This window comes from Sus scrofa, chromosome 15, assembly GCF_000003025.6.
Source record: "Sus scrofa isolate TJ Tabasco breed Duroc chromosome 15, Sscrofa11.1, whole genome shotgun sequence".
NCBI classification, from domain to species: domain Eukaryota; kingdom Metazoa; phylum Chordata; class Mammalia; order Artiodactyla; family Suidae; genus Sus; species Sus scrofa.
In genome coordinates, this window is record NC_010457.5 from 104,722,419 (window position 1) to 104,740,278 (window position 17,860).

General features: G+C 39.1%; 1 long non-coding RNA gene across 16 annotated transcripts in view; it reads right to left on the reverse strand.

Annotated features, from left to right (window-relative positions):
- The window catches only part of FAM126B, an 81,969-nt gene that overhangs the window by 56,699 nt on the left and 7,410 nt on the right, over positions 1-17,860 (reverse strand). For 9 of the 16 annotated variants that reach the window (XR_002339352.1, XR_002339346.1, XR_002339338.1 and 6 more), the window contains exon 3: positions 8,826-8,923. The exons of 3 other annotated variants lie outside the window; for them this stretch is intronic. This is a non-coding gene — a long non-coding RNA (family with sequence similarity 126 member B). Of the gene's footprint in view, positions 1-8,825; positions 8,947-17,860 lie in introns of all 16 variants that reach the window. 4 more of the 16 variants (XR_002339341.1, XR_002339351.1, XR_002339342.1 and 1 more) reach the window with 1 other exon arrangement.

Here is a 17,860-nt window from a genome sequence, read left to right on the forward strand (position 1 = left end):
CATGGGTGCAGCCCTAGAAGAGACAAAAAAAAAAAAAAAATTTATTAATAGCATATCAAAATATAATAAATTATCAAAACCATAATCCACCATATATTTTTAGAGAGCATAGATCATTACGTGTACAAAAAAATTTCTTCTTATAAAGTTGTTTTTTTTTTTTTTTTTTTTGCTATTTTTTGGGCCGCTCCTGCGGCATATGGAGGTTCCCAGGCTAGGGTCGAACCGGAGCTATAGCCTCCAGCCTACGCCAGAGCCACAGCAACGCGGGATCCGAGCCGCATCTGCAACCTACACCACAGCTCATGGCAACGCCGGATTGTTAACCCATTGAGCAAGGGCAGGGACCGAACCCGCAACCTCATGGTTCCTAGTCGGATTTGTTAACCACTGAACCATGACGGGACCTCTTCTTATAAAGCTTATACCTTAACATAGAAATCTAAACAAATCTGGTGTTCCTGTTGTGGCTTAGCGGTAATGAACCTGATAAGTATCCATGAGAATGTGGGTTCGATCCCTGGCCTTGCTCAGTGGGTTAAAGACTCGGCATTGCTGTGAGCCACGGTGTAGGTTGCAGACATAGCTCAGGTCCCTCATTGCTGTGGCTGTGATGTAGGCTGGCAGCTGCAGCTCCAATTTGACCCCTAATCTGGGAACTTCCATATGCCACAGGTGTGGTCCTAAAAAGAAAAAAGTAAAAAATAAATTAATTAAAAAAATAAAGAAATCTTAACAAATCTAAATATAAAAACTTGCAATTTATTCTACATTCGTTTAATTTTATATGTATGACTTTTAAAACTTGGACAATACAGGAATTCCCATTGTGGTGTAATGGGTTAAAGACCTGGCGTTGTCTCTGTGGTGGCCTGGGTCACTGCTTAGGTGTGGGTTTGATCCTTGGCCCAGCACAGTGGGTTAAGGGTCCAGCACTGCCACAGCTGTGGTGTAGGTCACAGCTGTAACTCAGTTCCAATCCCTAGACCAGGGAACTTTGATATGCCATGGGTGCAGCCGAAAAAGAAAAAAAATTTTAATTAAAAAAAAACCTGGGAGAATAAAAATCATTATCAAAACATTCAAGTGAGTACCAGTTGTCAGAGCATTAAAAATTAACACACAGAATGCTATACTGTATTTGAAAGGGATGTGGCAAAAACGATGTAACAATGTATTTTACAGTATTTAAAAAAAATTGCTTTTTGTTTAGTAAAGGCTTGAATCTTCTAAAGTTTAGCCACATTTACAGTTTACTCTTTGGAGTTCCCATCATGGCTCAGTGGTTAACGAATCCGACTAGGAACCATGAGGTTTCAGGTTCAATCCATGGCCTTGCTCAGTGGGTTAAGGATCCGGTGTTGCTGTGAGCTGTGGCTCAGATCCCAAGTTGCTGTGGCTCTGGCGTAGGCTAGTGGCTACAGCTCTGATTGGACCTCCAGCCTGGGAACCTTAGTGTGCCGTGGGTGAGGCCCTAGAAAAGGCAAAAAGACAAAAAAATAAAATAAAAAATACAGTTTACTCTTTAACAATCTGGAAGTTATTTTAGAATGTGATATGAAAAACATCTAACAATTCTTTTCTCCAATAGTTCTCAGTTGTTATAATACACTGTTTGCATGTCCATTTTTTCCTAACTTAAAATGCTTTTTTTATTGTATACTAGAGGTTTTACACATATTGGGAACTATTATCGAGCCATTTTTCCCATTAATTTTGTATGAGGACTATAATATTTTACTTATTTACTTATTTTAGGACTGCAGCACACGGAAGTTCCCAGGCTAGGAGTCAAATTGGAGCTGCAGCTGTTGGTCTATGCCAAACCAACCACAGCAACGCTGGACCCAAGCTACATTTGCAACCTACACTGCTGCAGCTTGCAGCAACGTGGGATCCTTAATCCACTGAGCGAGGCCGGGGATTGAATCTGCATCCTCTGCAGCTGGGTTCTTAACCCGCTGAGCCACAATGGGAACTCCAGGACTATAATATTTTAATTATTGTGGCTTTTTAATGCACTTTTTTTTTTCTGGCCTCACCCATGGCATGTGGAATTTCCCAGCTCAGGGATTGAACCTGCACCATAACAGCAACCCAAGCCACTGCAATGACAATGCTGGATCCTTAACCCACTGCATCACAAGAGAGATCCTTTGATTTTGACTATATTCCCTATGTGTACATCACACACCTGTGACCTATTTGTCTTAGAGCTGGAAGTTTGTACATCCTCTTACCCCCTTTCTAGCCATACTTAAACCTTCTGTGCTTCATTTCTCTCATTTCAAAAAGATAATAGGGAGGAGACGGGATTAAGATGGTGAAGTAGAGAAGGACTGGAGCTCACCTTCTCTCATGAAAAGAACAAAATCACAACCAACCACTGAACAACCATCAACAAAATAGATGGGAAACTACCAAAAAAGGTATCCTACACCAAAAGACAAAGAGGAGGCCACATCAAGATCGTAGGAGGGGAGTACCCGTTGTGGCTTAGCAGTTAACGAATCTGAGTAGGACCCATAAGGATTCTATCCTTGGCCTTGCTCAGTGGGTTAAGGATCCAGCATTGCCATGAGCTGTGGTGTAAGTTGCAGACTCGGCTTGGATCTGGCGTTGCGGTGGCTGTGGCGTAGGCTGGCAGCTGTAGCTCCGATTCGACCCCAGCCTGGGACCTAGCCTGGGACCTAGCCTGGGAACCGCCATACGCCTCGGAAGAGCCCCTGCAGCATCTGGCGTTGAGGGCCAGCAGGACTTGTGTGCAGGAGTTTGCACTGGGTCCCAGAGCAAAGCGGAGACTCAAAGAGGAATCTGGGTCAGACCTGTCTGGGGATCTTGGAGGATCTTCTGGGAAAAACAGGGGGCAACTGTGGCTCGTTGTGGGGGAAGGACATTGGAGGCAGAGGCAAAGGTCTAGGGAGTAATCATCAAGGCGAACTCTCCAGGAGGTGACCATTTTGGAAAAATCTGGCTCCACCCATCAGGGCTGAGAAGCCCCAGGCCAAACAATAAACTGGGTGGAAACACAGCCCCACCCAACAGCAAACAGGCTGCCTAAAGACCTCCCAGGCACACAGTCTAGCCTCTAATCACACCCAGAGACAAAGCCCCACCTACCAGTGGGATAAGAATCATCTCCACCCTCAGTGGGCAGGCACCAGTCAGGAAGCCTGTAGCAAGCCCCTGTACCAACTTCAGCCACAAGGGGGCCAGACATCAAAAGAAGAGAGGCTACAACCCTAACATCTGCAAAAAATAGACCAGACCAAAAATCCATACAAAATGAAAAGGCAGAGAATTATGACTCAGATAGAGAAACAAGAAAAAGAAAAAAGAAAAAAGCTCAGAAAAATAGCTAAGGGATCTGGAGATTACCAATCTTCATGAAAAAGACTTTAATGATGGTAAAGATGATTCAAGATCTTGGAAATAAACTGGAGGCAAAGATTGATAATTTATAAGAAATACTGAACAAAGAAATAGATTAAAGATTAAATAAGCAGAGATGTAAAATAAAATAAATGAAATAATAATGAATTGAAAAACAAATGAAAAGAGCCCTCTTACACTGTTGGTGGTAATGTAAATTGGTGCAACCACTATGGAAAATGTATGGAGATTCCTTAAAAGACTAAAAACAGAATTACCATATGATCCAGCAATTCCACTCCTGGGCATCTATTCAGAGAAAACTGTTACTCAAAAAGATACACGTACCCCAATGTTCATTCCAGCACTATATACAATAGCCAAGACATGGAAGAAACCTAAATGTCCATCAACAGAGGAGTGGATAAAGAAGATGTGGTACATATACACAGTGGAATATTTCTCAGCCATAAAAAGGAATGAAATAATGGCATTTGAAGCAACATGGATGGACTTAGAAATTATCATTCTAAGTAAAGTTAGATAGTGAGACACAAACATGTGGAATCTTAAAAAAGGATGCAATGAACTTATTTGCAGAACAGAAACAGACTCAGACTTTGAAAAACTATGGTCACCAAAGGAGACAGGTTGGGGTGGGGAGGTGGGCGGGGGAGGAAGGGAGGGGCCGGGGGGGTTTGGGGTGGAAAGGTTCTAAAATTAGGTTGTGATGATGACTGTACAACTATAAATATAATAAAATTCACCTAATTTAAAAAAAAAAAACAGAAGAAGAGGTAATAGCAGCACTTACTTCATATAGTTACTGTGTACTTAGAATAGTTCTTGTCACAGGGTAAACACTACATAAGTGTTTGCTACAAGTATTATATAATTAATCTTCAGTATCTTCAGGATACTACATACTATAAAATAGCTGCTGTTATCCTCATCTAATAGATAAGAAAATTAAAATGTAAAGTTTAAGGGACCCACACATGGTAACACAGTTTAAGCAGCAAAGCTGGAACGTGAATTTAATGCCTACTCTAAAATCTATGGTTGAAAAATGTAATGTGTTGGGGTTGAATGAATCCAACTAGGAACCATGAGGTTTCGGGTTCGATTCCTGGCCTCGCTCAGTGGGTTAAGGATCCTGTGCTGTGGTGTAGGCCGACAGCTATAGCTCCAATTTGACCCCTAGCTGGGAATCTCCATGTGCCACCAGTGCGGCCCTAAAAAAAAAAAAAAATGTAATGTGGTTCCTTTCTCATGGCTCATACTTCTCCCCTGATGTGTCTGTATGTTCTGGCCATACTCTCTTTTCAATTTCTCTGTATAACTTCATGCACATCTTCATCCCAGGGATCCAGTGTGAGCTGTTCCAGCCTGGAATGCTGTCCTATAACTACTACTTAGGTAACTGGCTCCTTCCAATCCTATTAGTCTCAGCAGGCCTTTCTTGACCACTTTATCTAAACAGGAACCCTCCCTTCTCCAATATTTTCCACTCCAACAAATGATTCATTTCCTTTCTAAAGCTTTGGATTTTATACTTTATTAGAACTTATTACTTACTACCTTTCCCATCAGATTATAAATGATGGGGAACAAAAACCAAGCAGGAGGCATAACTCTCGCAGACTTCAGGCAATATTACAAAGCCGCAGTCATGAAGAGAGTGTGGTACTGGTACCAAAACAGACATACAGACCAATGAAACAGAACAGAGAACCCAGAAATAAACCCAGACACCTACGGTTAATTAATCTTTGACAAAGGAGGCAAGAATATAAAATGAGAAAAAGACGGTCTCTTCAGCAAGTGCTGTTGGGAAAACTGGACAGCCACATGTAAATCATGAACCTGGAATCTAACCTCACATGATGCACAAAAATAAACTCAAAATGATTTAAAGACTTAAACGTAAGATGAGATACCATCAAACTTCTAGAAAAGAACATAGGAAAAACATTCTCTGACATAAACTGCACAAAGGTCAGTCTCCCAAGGCAACAAAAATAAAAGCAAAAATAAACCAATGGAACCCAATCAAACTGATAAGCTTTTACAGAGCAAAGGAAACCACTAAAAAAAAAAAAAAAAAAAAAAAAAAAAAAAAAAAAAAAAAAAAAAACTACTGACAGAATGGGAGAAAATAGTTTCAAACAATGCAACTACAAACGCTTAATCTCTAAAATATACAAACAACTTATACAACTCAACAGCAAAAAAGCCAACAACCCAATTGAAAAATGGGCAAAAGATCTGAGTAGACATTTCTCCAAAGAAGATATACAGATGGCCAACAAGCATATGTAAAGATGCTCAATATCACTGATTATTAGAGAAATGCAAATCAAAACTACAATGAGGTACCACCTCACACCAGTGAGAATGGCCATCATTAAGAAGTTCACAAATAACAAATGCTGGAGAGGATGTGGAGAAAAGGGAACCCTCCTACACTGTTGGTGGGAATGTAAATTGGTATAACCACTAGGGAAAAAAGTAGGGAGACACCTTAGGAAACCATATATAGAACTACCATATGACTCAGCAATCCCACTCCTGGGCATATATCCAGACAAAACTTACCTTGAAAAAGACACATTCACCCGTATGCAGCACTATTGACAATAGCCATGACATGGAAACAACCTAAATGTCCATCCTCAGATGAATGGATTAAGAAGATGTGGTATATATACACAATGGAATACTATTCAGCCATAAAAAAGGACAAAATAATGCCATTTGTAGCAACATGGATGGAACTAGAGACTCTCATACTAACTGAAGACAGAAAAAGAAAGACAAATACCATATGATATCACATATCTGGAATCTAATATATGGCACAAATGAACCTTTCCACAGAAAAGAAAATCATGGACACGTAGAACAGGCTTGTGGTTGCCAAGGGGGAGGGGAAGGGGGTAAGATGGACTAGGAATTTGGGGTTAATAGATGCAAACTATTGCCTTTGGAATGGATAAGCAATGAGATCCTGCTGTACAGCATTGGGAATCATACCTGGTCACTTATGATGGAGTATGATAATGTGAGAAAAAAGAATGTATACATGCATATGTGACTGGGTCACTTTGCTGTACAGTAGAAAATTGACAGAACACTGTAAACTAGCTATCATGGAAAAAAATAAAAATCATTAAAAAGAAAAAAAAAGATTATAAATTACATGAGAACAGGTTCCTTTTCTGTTTTGCTCACATCTGAGTGCTCACTATGGACTCAAAGCTAACAAGTATATTATGGTATGTGGACATATAACAGGTACTTAGTGTATATTTGTTGAATCAATGAACCACATAGCTTACGTGACCTTGGACAAATCACTCAAACCCTTTGGGCTTCAGGTTTCTACAATGATAAGCTACTTTCTAAATCTAAAATCTAATAAATATATTTTAGTACTTTCATTTGGAAAACAGAACAGTACTGGTTACAGAGAAATTTTTAAAATATATGTTTCCTAACTAAATTTGGCATATTTTAGTATTTAGAGGTATCTATGAATATACTGCAAGTTCTCTCTCTTTTTTTTGTCTTTTTAGGGCTGCACCCATAGCACATGGAGCTTCCCAGGCTAGGGGTCTAATCAGAGTTGTTGTTGCCGGCCTACGCCACAGCCACAGCAACGCCAGATCCTTAACCCACCGAGTGAGGTCAGGGATCAAACCCACAACCTCATGCTTCCTGGTTGGATTCATTTCCGTTGCGCCACGATGGGAACTCCATCTCCCTCTCTCTCTTTTTTTAGCCACACTCATGGCATGTGGAAATTCCTGGGCCAGGGATCAAACCCAAGCCACTGCAGCAGTAATGCCAGATCCTTAACCCGCTGTGCCACAAGAGAACTCCCTTCCAAGTTCTCTTTTTATTCAAATAGACAATACAGAATTCTGAAAATCATTTCTTCTACGTAAATTTATACCCATCCCATCAGCTGGTATATCAAAGCTATATTTAAAAACAAAATTAAAGTTGATATTCCAGCAATCAAGGCCCATATTGCCTTACTGCCAGAGTAGAAAACAAAGAAAAGAGGGTATCACAGAAAATGACTATTTTTTGGTGACTATGGTAATGGCAACCTTTATTGGCAAGCCCTGAATAAAATACAATGAACAAAATAATAAAATGTTAGGTCATGATCTGAAAGGTCAATAATTACTTGCCAGGAAGCAAACTCATAGTACTTGCTCAAGTAATAAGCTCTCCATTTCTTACACAGATAGAAATTATATCTTAGCCGATAGTCAGCATAAATCTTTTCTAGGAATTGTTGATTTATGGAGAATCAGAATATAACAGGCAGTATGGCCTAATGATTAAAGAGTATGGGCTCTTGATCTAGTCTGCCTGAGACTGAATTCCAGCTCCATGACCTACAAGTTATGTTTCCTTGGGAAAATTACTTAACTAATCTGTAACCTCACATTCCTCATTTATAAAATGAGGATAATAGAAGTACCTATGGGAATTCCCATAGTGGTTCAATAGTAATGAACCTGACTAGGATCCATGAGGACACAGGTTCAGTCCCTGGCCTCATTTAGTGGGCTAAGGATCTGGCATTGCCATGAGCTGTGGTGTAGGCCAGTAGCTATAGCTCCAATTCAACCACTAGCCCGGGGAACTTCCACATGCTCCAGGTGCAGCCCTAAAAGTATCCATTCCAAAGTTATGTTGTTGTTTTTTTTAAAAGATTAAATAAGTTAATACATCAGCAAGCAAAACTAACTGATAACTGCTCTCAAGGGTTTCTAATGGACCAATATTGTTGTATAAGCAAAGTTATACCATTACCAGGGTGATACATGATAGTAAAAAATGGTTTTACTACTGCAAACTTTCAGGTCAACAACTCTGAAGATATTTCAAGGTATGTAAGTCTGAAACAAAGCACTTAACACATACTGTTATTATAAATACCAAATTTCCCTAAGGAAAAGCCTAGGACTGTAGTGTCCAGTTAATTTTAGTTAATTAAAATAAAATAAAATTCAAAGATTAAATTCCTTAGTTGCATTCTTTAGTTGCACCTTTCAAGTGCTTAGTAGCTGCATGTGGCTAGTGTCTCCCATATTGGACAGCAGAGATGTAGAACACAAGACATTATCAAAGAAATTCTAAGAAATGGACTAATCTAGATGTAACTAGGAAATAAAATGCTGAGTAAATTCAATAATTCAATAGCTGTACTATCTAGATAACAAAAAAGTTAAAAGATACATCTGTTAAAAAGGAAACACTTTCAAAAGTAATATTTAAAGGCAATAATTAAGATGTGATTATTTCAAGTCTCCAAAGTAAAATTGCTTAATAAATAGAAGCTACCCACCAAAAGTTACCAATATTTCTAACATGTCTAACTAAATGAGAGGTTCAGTCTTTACCCTTCAAAAAGTTAAATTCTGTAATTTTACCTCTGTTCTAAGATCAGTGTTCTAATGGAGGAGGTGGCACAGGAATGCAGCAGAGTTCAAGTGTGGAATTCATTTGTTGAGACAAATATTTTCCAATTCTATAAAAAATGAAAATGAAAACCTGTGAAATATTGAGAGATATTATTCTTAAGAATATAATGTAAAGGAGAAAGAACAATTTTGATTTATAATAGTTTACCTAATATAAAAATAATTAGAATTACTTCTAAATTTCTATAATAGCTAGGATATACTTACACACCATTTTCAAATCTAAACTAAAAAACATTAGATTTGGGAGTTCCCGTCATGGCTTGGTGGTTAACACCTCCAACTAGGAACCATGAGGTTGTGGGTTCAATCCCTGGCCTTGCTCAGTGGGTTAAGGATCTGGTGTTGCAGTGAGTTGTGGTGTAGGCTGCAGACACGGCTTGGATCCCGGGTTGCTATGGCTCTGGTGTAGGCTGGCGGCTACAGCTCCGATTCGACCCCTAGCTTGGGAACCTCCATGTGCCGAGGGAAGCAGCCCTAGGAAAGGCAAAAAGACAAAATAAAAACAAAAACAAAAATTAGATTTGGAGAAAAGAAGTCTGAATTTTAGTTTCAAAACTGCCATTAAATATCTGTAAAGACTTTGAATATATTATTTACATTTTTCTGGAGGCTCATCTGAATAGTCTATAAAAATAAGTACTTTCCAGTCCAAAATCCTGATTCCAACTTTCTTTTGTTTTGGCTATGCCCACAGCATTTGTAAGTTCTCAGGCCAAGGGTCAAACCTGCACTACAGCAATGACCTGAGCCACAACAGTGGCAATGCCAGATCCTTAACCACAAGGCCACTAGAGAACTCCACTATAAACTTCTGAAACACATTGCAATGATCTCTCTCTCACATACACATCATTAAAATTTTAATGTGCAGTATAAGACCAAGCTTAAATAATAAGTACCAATGGCTACATTATGATTCTGGCTGAGTTTCACAGAACTGAATATTTTATCATTTGGGGAAAGAACACAGAAAATGCTATTACTTGAACAGAAACATATTAAAAGTTTTTTCATCAGAGAGAATCATTTTCCAATTGCTAAAAGTATACTTTTCTCATAAAGTAATAACTATTATTATGTAGTTGCTAATCACATCATTTTCTACCTCTTTGATTCAAAACTGTATCACAACTTTAAAATCAAAAACACCAAAAGAAAATTAACATTTTAAAATATGTTCATTAACAAATTTTCTTTTAGGAGTTCTTGTCATGACGCAGTGGAAACGGATCTGACTAGGAACCATGAGGTTGCCGGTTCGACTCCTGGCCTTGCTCAGTGAGTTAAAGATCCAACATTGCTGTGAGCTGTGGTGTAGGTCGCAGAGGCGGCTCGGATCCTGCATTGCTGTGGCTGTGGCACAGACCAGCAGCTGTAGCTCCAATTAGAACCCTAGCCTGGGAACCTCCATATGCCAAGGGTGCGGCCCTAAAAAGCAAAAAAAAAAAAAAAACTTTTAATACAAAGATTTGCAATAAAATTCTCTTGGCGTTAAATTACATTAACTAGTCAAGTCTCCAATGTTTTTCAAACTGAAGATGTATCAGGACCTGCTACTTCAACCATAGTAGCTGACTTCTGTCTCATATACTGGTCTATCACATTAGTCTTTTATTCCATGGGAAGTTCTGCCATGGGGAAAAAACTTGAAAAGTACTAACAGAATATCTCTGGAAAGATACACAAGGAACTGGTAATACTTTGGAAAGGGGCGCTTGATGACAAGGAGAAAGTTTCTTTGTACCTTGGGAATTTTGAACCACCAAAATAACTGCCAGATTGTGAAGCAGTGAAGGCAGACAGTGAAGGCAGGCAGGCAGACTTGAGAGTTATGCTGGGAACCTCTCAGAGACAGGTCTCTGACAATCTTTGAGGGCTAAGGCTAGATACTCAACAGGCTCTCAATTTGAAGAAAACAAAAAACAAAAATCCCCAAGATAATCCAACAGGGCAAATGATAGGAAAGCTGAGCCATTCAAAGTGTGTTCCTGAACCACAACAAAATTAACCTGGAGATCATTAACAACAGTAAATAAAAACCTAAACAAACCCCAACTACCTGGAAATTTTTAATTATACTTTTAAGTAATTTATGGATCAAAGAAGGTATTAAAACCAAAATTAGTAAAAGTGCCAAATTCAATGCTAAGAAAGATATAACATATTAAAACTTGTGGGGTGTAGCTATGGCTCTAATGGCATATACAGGAAGTTCTCACTCTCATGTATAAAGCAAAGACATAGTTCCTATATGCATTTAAAAGTTTCAGTTAACCTGGTACCTTGCAAAGCTAAGAATGCCTACACTAGCAAAGAGGCTGCAAAAAAAATCAATGGTTTTAACTATTGATAGATATCTATCTCAAGAAGCCAGATAGAAGAGCAAATGCATACAACAGACAAAATAATCAACAAACCCAAAAGTTAGTTCTTTGAAAAGATTAATAAAATCTGACATACCCCTAGTAATAATGATTAGAGAAAACAAAAATTACTATGAAATTTTAGACATCAAAAAGAGGATAAGATCAACCTCCTTCCAATAAATGTGATACTTAGCATGAAATGAATATATTTCTTGAAAAATATAAATTACCAACACTAAAAGAAACAGAATATCCAAATAACCTCATGGCTGTAAAAGAAATGTAATCTATTAGTAAGACTCTTTCCATAAAGAAAATCTCAAGTGCAGATGGTTTCACTATGGGATTCTTTCAAACAATTAAGGAGGAAACAAACCAAGCTTGTACAAAGTCTTCAGAAGAACTGAAAATAATAGAAGACTTTCCAATTCTTTTCAAGAACTGGAGTAACCTTGATGTCAAAAACTGACAGACATTACAAGGAAGGAAAATCATAGACTAACCGTTCTCATGAACACAGATGCAAAAATTATACCAATGTATTAGCAAATGAAATTTAGCACTATATATGAGACATTAAAAATAAGGACCATCTGACAAAATTCAATACCCATTCATGATAAAACCTACTAGAAAACTCATAAAGGGTATCGATAGAGAGCCTATACAAAGTGTCACAGTCAGTGGTAAAATACTGAAAACTTATTTTCTGAGGTTGAAAACAAGAAAGAGATGATCATTATCAGCACTTCTGTTCAACAACATTGTACTGGAGGGTCTAGCTAGTACAGAAAGTCAAGAAAAAGATATAAGAATTATAACTAGAGAAGAATAAATGTCATTATTTACTTATGATATGATTATTAATAGACAATATGAACATGTATCAAGAAAATTCAAAAGATTCTACAAATTAATAAGTGAATTTATCTAGGTTTCTAGATATAAGGCTAACATATAAAGATCAATTATATTTCTGTAAACCAGTGTTTTTAAAAAACACAACTTCCAGGAGTTCCTGTCGTGGCACAGTGGTTAACAAATCCGACTAGGAACCATGAATTTGCGGGTTCGATCCCTGTCCTTGCTCAGTGGGTTAAGGATCTGGTGTTGCGGTGAGCTGTGGTGTAGGCTGACAGCTACAGCTCCAATTAGACCCCTAGCCTGGGAACCTCCATGTGCCGAGGGAGCGGCCCTAGAAAAGGCAAAAAGACAAAAACAAAACAAAACAAAAAACACAACTTCCAACAGCATTTTAAAAAGACAGAAATCTAACAGAAGATGTGCAAGACCATCACACTGAAAACTAGAAAACATTTTAAGAAAATTTAAAGGTTTAAATACATTGAAGGATATATACCATGTTCACAGGTTGGAGATTCAAGGTAAAAAATGTCAATTCTCCCCCAATTTATTTCTAGTTCCAAAACAATTAATCAAAATCCCACTCATCTCCTTTTGAAAGGCAACTGACAAGCTGATTCTGAAATCCCTATGAAAATGCAAGGAGCCAAGAATAACTAAAGCAGTCTTGAAAAACAACAGAAACTGGAGGGTTATGCTCCAAAATATTGACTTGTTAGAAAGCCATAGTAATTAAACTGTACAAGAATAGAAACTAAAACTTACCAATGAAAACAATACGCCTAGAAACAGTCACACACAAATAGGACTATTTGATTTGTGACAAAGGGAAACGGCAGTGTAATAGGGAAAAGACGATCTTTTAAATAAAAGACACTGGGTCAACTGGATATTCCTATGGAAAATAATGTATCGTGATCTTTAACCTTACATAACTCACAAAGTAAATTCCAAAAAGAATGTAGATCTAAATGTGAAAGTAAAAAAACAAACAACAACAAAAAACCACAGCCAAAACATCTTTGTGTCTTTTAGAGCAGGCATTTTAAGCAAACACAGAAAGCACTAACCATAACAACAAAGATAAATTGGACTGTATTAAACTTGTCATCAAAAGACATTTCAGAGAGTGAAAAGTCAAGCCAGAGACCAGAAGAAGATATCAACAATAGGATAGCCCAACACCTCGGGAGAGATCTGACTGCTTGGCCTGGGGGCTGGGGCAGGAAAGCTATAAGGTCCCTAACTTCTCTAGGGTAGGGAGTACATCTCAGATGTATTTGTACTTCCAGTTCCTGACAGGGCCCTGCACATAGTTAGCACATAGTTCATGATCATTGAAGGGCTTAACAGCAAAAAAGCAGTCAATGGCAGACTTAGCAGAGGCAAAGACTACTAGTTCCCATCCAATACAGATGTACGCCTCCACTGATCTAGTCTATATGCTCATCTAAAGCCATTTCTGAACCTTACTTAGTAGACAAGTATGACCAAATGACTAAGTTCTGGTCAATGAGATCAGAGGAAATACTGTGTAGGGAATTCTAGAAAGGTTTCTTAAAAGATGAAAGGTATGTCCCCTTTTGTCTTCTGACTTTCTTCCTCTCTTTCTTCAGCCTAGATCATGGATGTAATGGCTAGATAGCCAGCAACCATTCTGTGAGAACAGAAGCCACATGCTAGGGATGGCAGAGGAAAAAGAGAAGGAGGCTGGGTAATTGAAAAGTCTATGGAGTTTCCATATTAGTTCTAGACTACTATTTCTGAATTTTTTTATAAGACCAAGAAATGTACTATCTTATAACAATGGTTATTTCTTTTGCTTTTTATTGTCTTTTTTTTTTCAGGCCGCACCTGCGGCATATGGAAATTCCCAGGCTAGGGGCAGAATCAGAGCTGTAGGCCACGGCCTATGCCACAGCCACAGCAAGATACAAGCAGCAGCTTGAGGCAAGGCCAGATCCCTAACCCACTGAGAGAACCCAGGGATCAAACCCGCATCCTCATGGATACGGTTCTTAACCTGATGAGCCACAACAGGAAATTCACAATCATTATTTCTTTTCTGTTTCTAGCAGCCAAACATAATTCCTACCTAAGGTAAGAAAGAGACTCTAGCAACAAATCTATGGTCTAAGAAATCAACAAGTCATTTCACCTATGCTTCAACCGAACGCTGATAAAGTGTTTAAGATACTTTCACTGAAATTTGTAGGATGGGGGGAGGTGTAGAAAGTAAAACTGAATGAAGAATCTATACTCTGTGAAGGTACATCAATCACCAATATAGTTCAGGTAGAGGAGTGGTTACAGGAGCTTAGTACACTGATAAGATTTACTAACACAGTACTATAATTTCTTGCCAACATTTGGGAGTTATGTTCTAGAAAAGTAATGTGGCTTATAAACTGCGACTGGCCAAAACCAAATTATATGAAAATAAGAAGGAAAAAATAAACATTTTAATAAGAGATGTTAAATCAGCTGTTTAAAACCTGTTCAGAAATTCCCGTCATGGTGCAGTAGAAACAAATCTGACTAGGATCCATGAGGGCGCAGGTTCAATCTGTGGCCTTGCTCAGTGGGTTAAGGATCCAGTGTTGCCAAGAGCTGTGGTGTAGGTCGCAGATGCAGCTTGGATCTGGTGTTACTGTGGCTACGGTGTAAGCCAGCAGCTACAGCTCCGATTTGATCCCTAGCCTGTGAACCTCCATATGCCGTGGGTGCGGCCCTAAGAAAGCAAATAAATAAATAAAATAAAATGTGTTCAAATAAAAAAACAGTGAATTTTCTACAGACTAACCTCCTTTAAGCTTGCAAGTAACACTAATGTAGCACAACAGTTAGATAAGGCTGATTCTCCCACATTATGCACACTATTCTACTTCATAAAGATTTTTAAAATTAGAAAAAATTTTTATTATAGTTGATTTACAACATTGTGCCAATTTCTGCTGTACAGCTAAGTGACCCATCATTCCCTTTCTTATATTATCTTCCATCATGGAATATCCCAAGAGACTGGATAAAGTTCCTTGTGCTGTAGTAGACTATTTTATTTTTTGCCTTTTAGGGCTGCACCCATGGCATATGAAGGTTCCCAGGCTAGGTGTCGAATTGGAGCTACAGCTGGCAGTCTTCCCCACAGCCACAGCAATGCAGGATCTGAGCAGAGTCTGTGACTTACATCACAGCTCACAGCAATGCCGGATCCACGACCGACTGAGCAAGGCCAGGGATCAAACCCGCATCCTCATGGATACTAGTCCCTCATGGATATTAGTCAGATTCCTTTCTGTTGAGTCACAACAGGAACTCCTGCTTATCCATTTTAAATATAACAATTTGCCTCTAACCCCAAACTCCCAGTCCATCCCACTCCCTCCCCCCTCCCCCTTGGCAACCACATCTCTATGTCTGTGAGTCTGTTTCTGTTTTGTAGATGGGTTCACCCATGCCATGTCTTAGATTCCACATATATGTGCTATCATATGGTATTTGTCTTTCTCTTTCTGACTTACTTCACTTAGTATGATAATCTCTAGCGGCATCCGTATTGCTGCAAATGGCATTATTTTATTCTTTTTTATGGCTAAGTAGTATACTTCATAAAGATTTGGAACCTGTCCTTCTTGGCTTGCCATTTAATGTCTTTGGTACTTGTGTTTTTATTTTTGTTACATCTCACCAAAAATTTTCAAATTCTTACAGTGATCATGTCATTTTTCAGACTGTTTTTCATCCTTACATTAAGAAAAGAGAAAACAGGAGTTCCCGTCGTGGCTCAGTGGTTAACGAATCCAACCAGGAACCATGAGGTTACAGGTTCGATCCCTGGCCTTGTTCAGTGGATTAAGGATCCGGCGTTGCTGTGAGCTGTGGTGTAGGTCGCAGACATGGCTCTGATCCCCAGTTGCTGTGGCTGTGGTATAGGCTGGCAGCTGTAGCTCCAATTCGACCCCTAGCCTGGGAACCTCCATATGCCACGCGTGCAGCCCTAGAAAAAGGCAAAAAGACTGAAAAAAAAAAGAAAGAAAGAAAATAGAAAATAATCTGATTTCTCTGTGGACTGAATTTTTGTCTTCACCAAATTCATATATTGAAATACTAACCCCCAATGTGATGGTATTAAGAGGTAGGACCTTTGGGAGGTGACGAAGTCATGAGGGCGGAGCTCTCATGAACGGCATCAGTGCCCTTATAAAAGAGCCCTAGAGAGTTCTCATGTTATAACACAGTAGGAAGACAGCCATCCCAGAAACAGAAAGTGGATCTTCAGCTGACACAAAATTTGCTGGCACCTTGATCTTGGACATCCCAAGTTCTAGGAACCGTGAAAAATAAATGTTTGTTGTTTAAACCACTCAGTCTGTGGTACAGCAGCCTGAACTGACTGAGACAATAGAAAGGTCCTTTTCTATTTCTCTATTCCCTTGAGTTGGGGTTAGCCTGGTGAGCTGCTCTGACCAACAAATGTGGTGGAAGGGTCATTATATAAATTCCAAAGCTTAATCCTCAGAGATGCCCTGCAACTTTATAGCTTCCACCTTCACCTTGCTAGAAGGCTAACCAAAGAATGCTATGTAAGGGAATTCCCATCATGGCACAGTGAAGATGAATCTGACTAGGAACCATGAGGTTGAGGGTTCAATCCCTGGCCTTGCTCAGTGGGTTAAGGATTTGGCATTGCCATGAACTGTGGTATGTGCCACAGACTCAGCTTGGATCTGTGGCTGTGGGTAGGCTGGGAACCTCCATATGCCAAGAGTGCAGCCCTAAAAAAAAAAAAAAGAAATGCTGTGTAAGGATACCAGACTAGCTTACTAGAGGCTGAAAAGCCACGCTGGGAAGAACTGTAGCACTTTAATGGACAGCTAGCACCATGTGCAAACACATCAAGGTCCTTCTAACTCAGTCTACCCTCCTGGTGCATTTAGCTGCATGAGAGAGCCAAGTGAAACCAAAAGAACAGTCTAGCCAATCTACAGAATCATGAAAAATAATAATCTTTTTGTTCTGAGTCATTAAACTTTAGGGTAGTGTTTTAGGCAGTAATACCAAATAAACTTTGATAACAATACTGAAGTTGAGAGAAATTACTTGAGATTTTTCTATTTTTATCTTTAATTCACCTATTATAGGGACCTGTAAGGCATGCTGATTCCAATGCTTCACTCCACAACCAATTAAAAAAAATAAATTAATGTATGAAAATACAATGGGGAGCCATTAAAGGATTTTGTATGAAATGAGTAATATGTAATAGACAATTTAGAAATTGTAGAATGGACCAGAAGGAGGGCAGGGTGACCAATAAGAATACTGTTGGGGAGTTCCCGTCATGGCGCAGTGGTTAACGAATCCAACTAGGAACCATGAGGTTGCGGGTTTGGTCCCTGCCCTTGCTCAGTGGGTTAACGATCCGGCGTTGCTGTCAGCTGTGGTGTAGGTTGCAGACGCAGCTCGGATCCCGCGTTGCTGTGGCTCCGGCGTAGGCCGGTGGCTACAGCTCCGATTCAACCCCTGGCCTGGGAACCTCCATATGCTGCAGGAGCGGCCCAAGAAATAGCAACAACAACAACAACAAAAGACAAAAGACAAAAAAAAAAAAAAAAAAAAAAAAAAAAGAATACTGTTGGAATGGTCCTTAGTGAGAGGTCCAGTAAGAGGTTAGGGGCCTTTACTATCACTACTGCTGCTGCTACTACTACTATTATATATGTTATATATTTTATGATGCACCAAGTACTA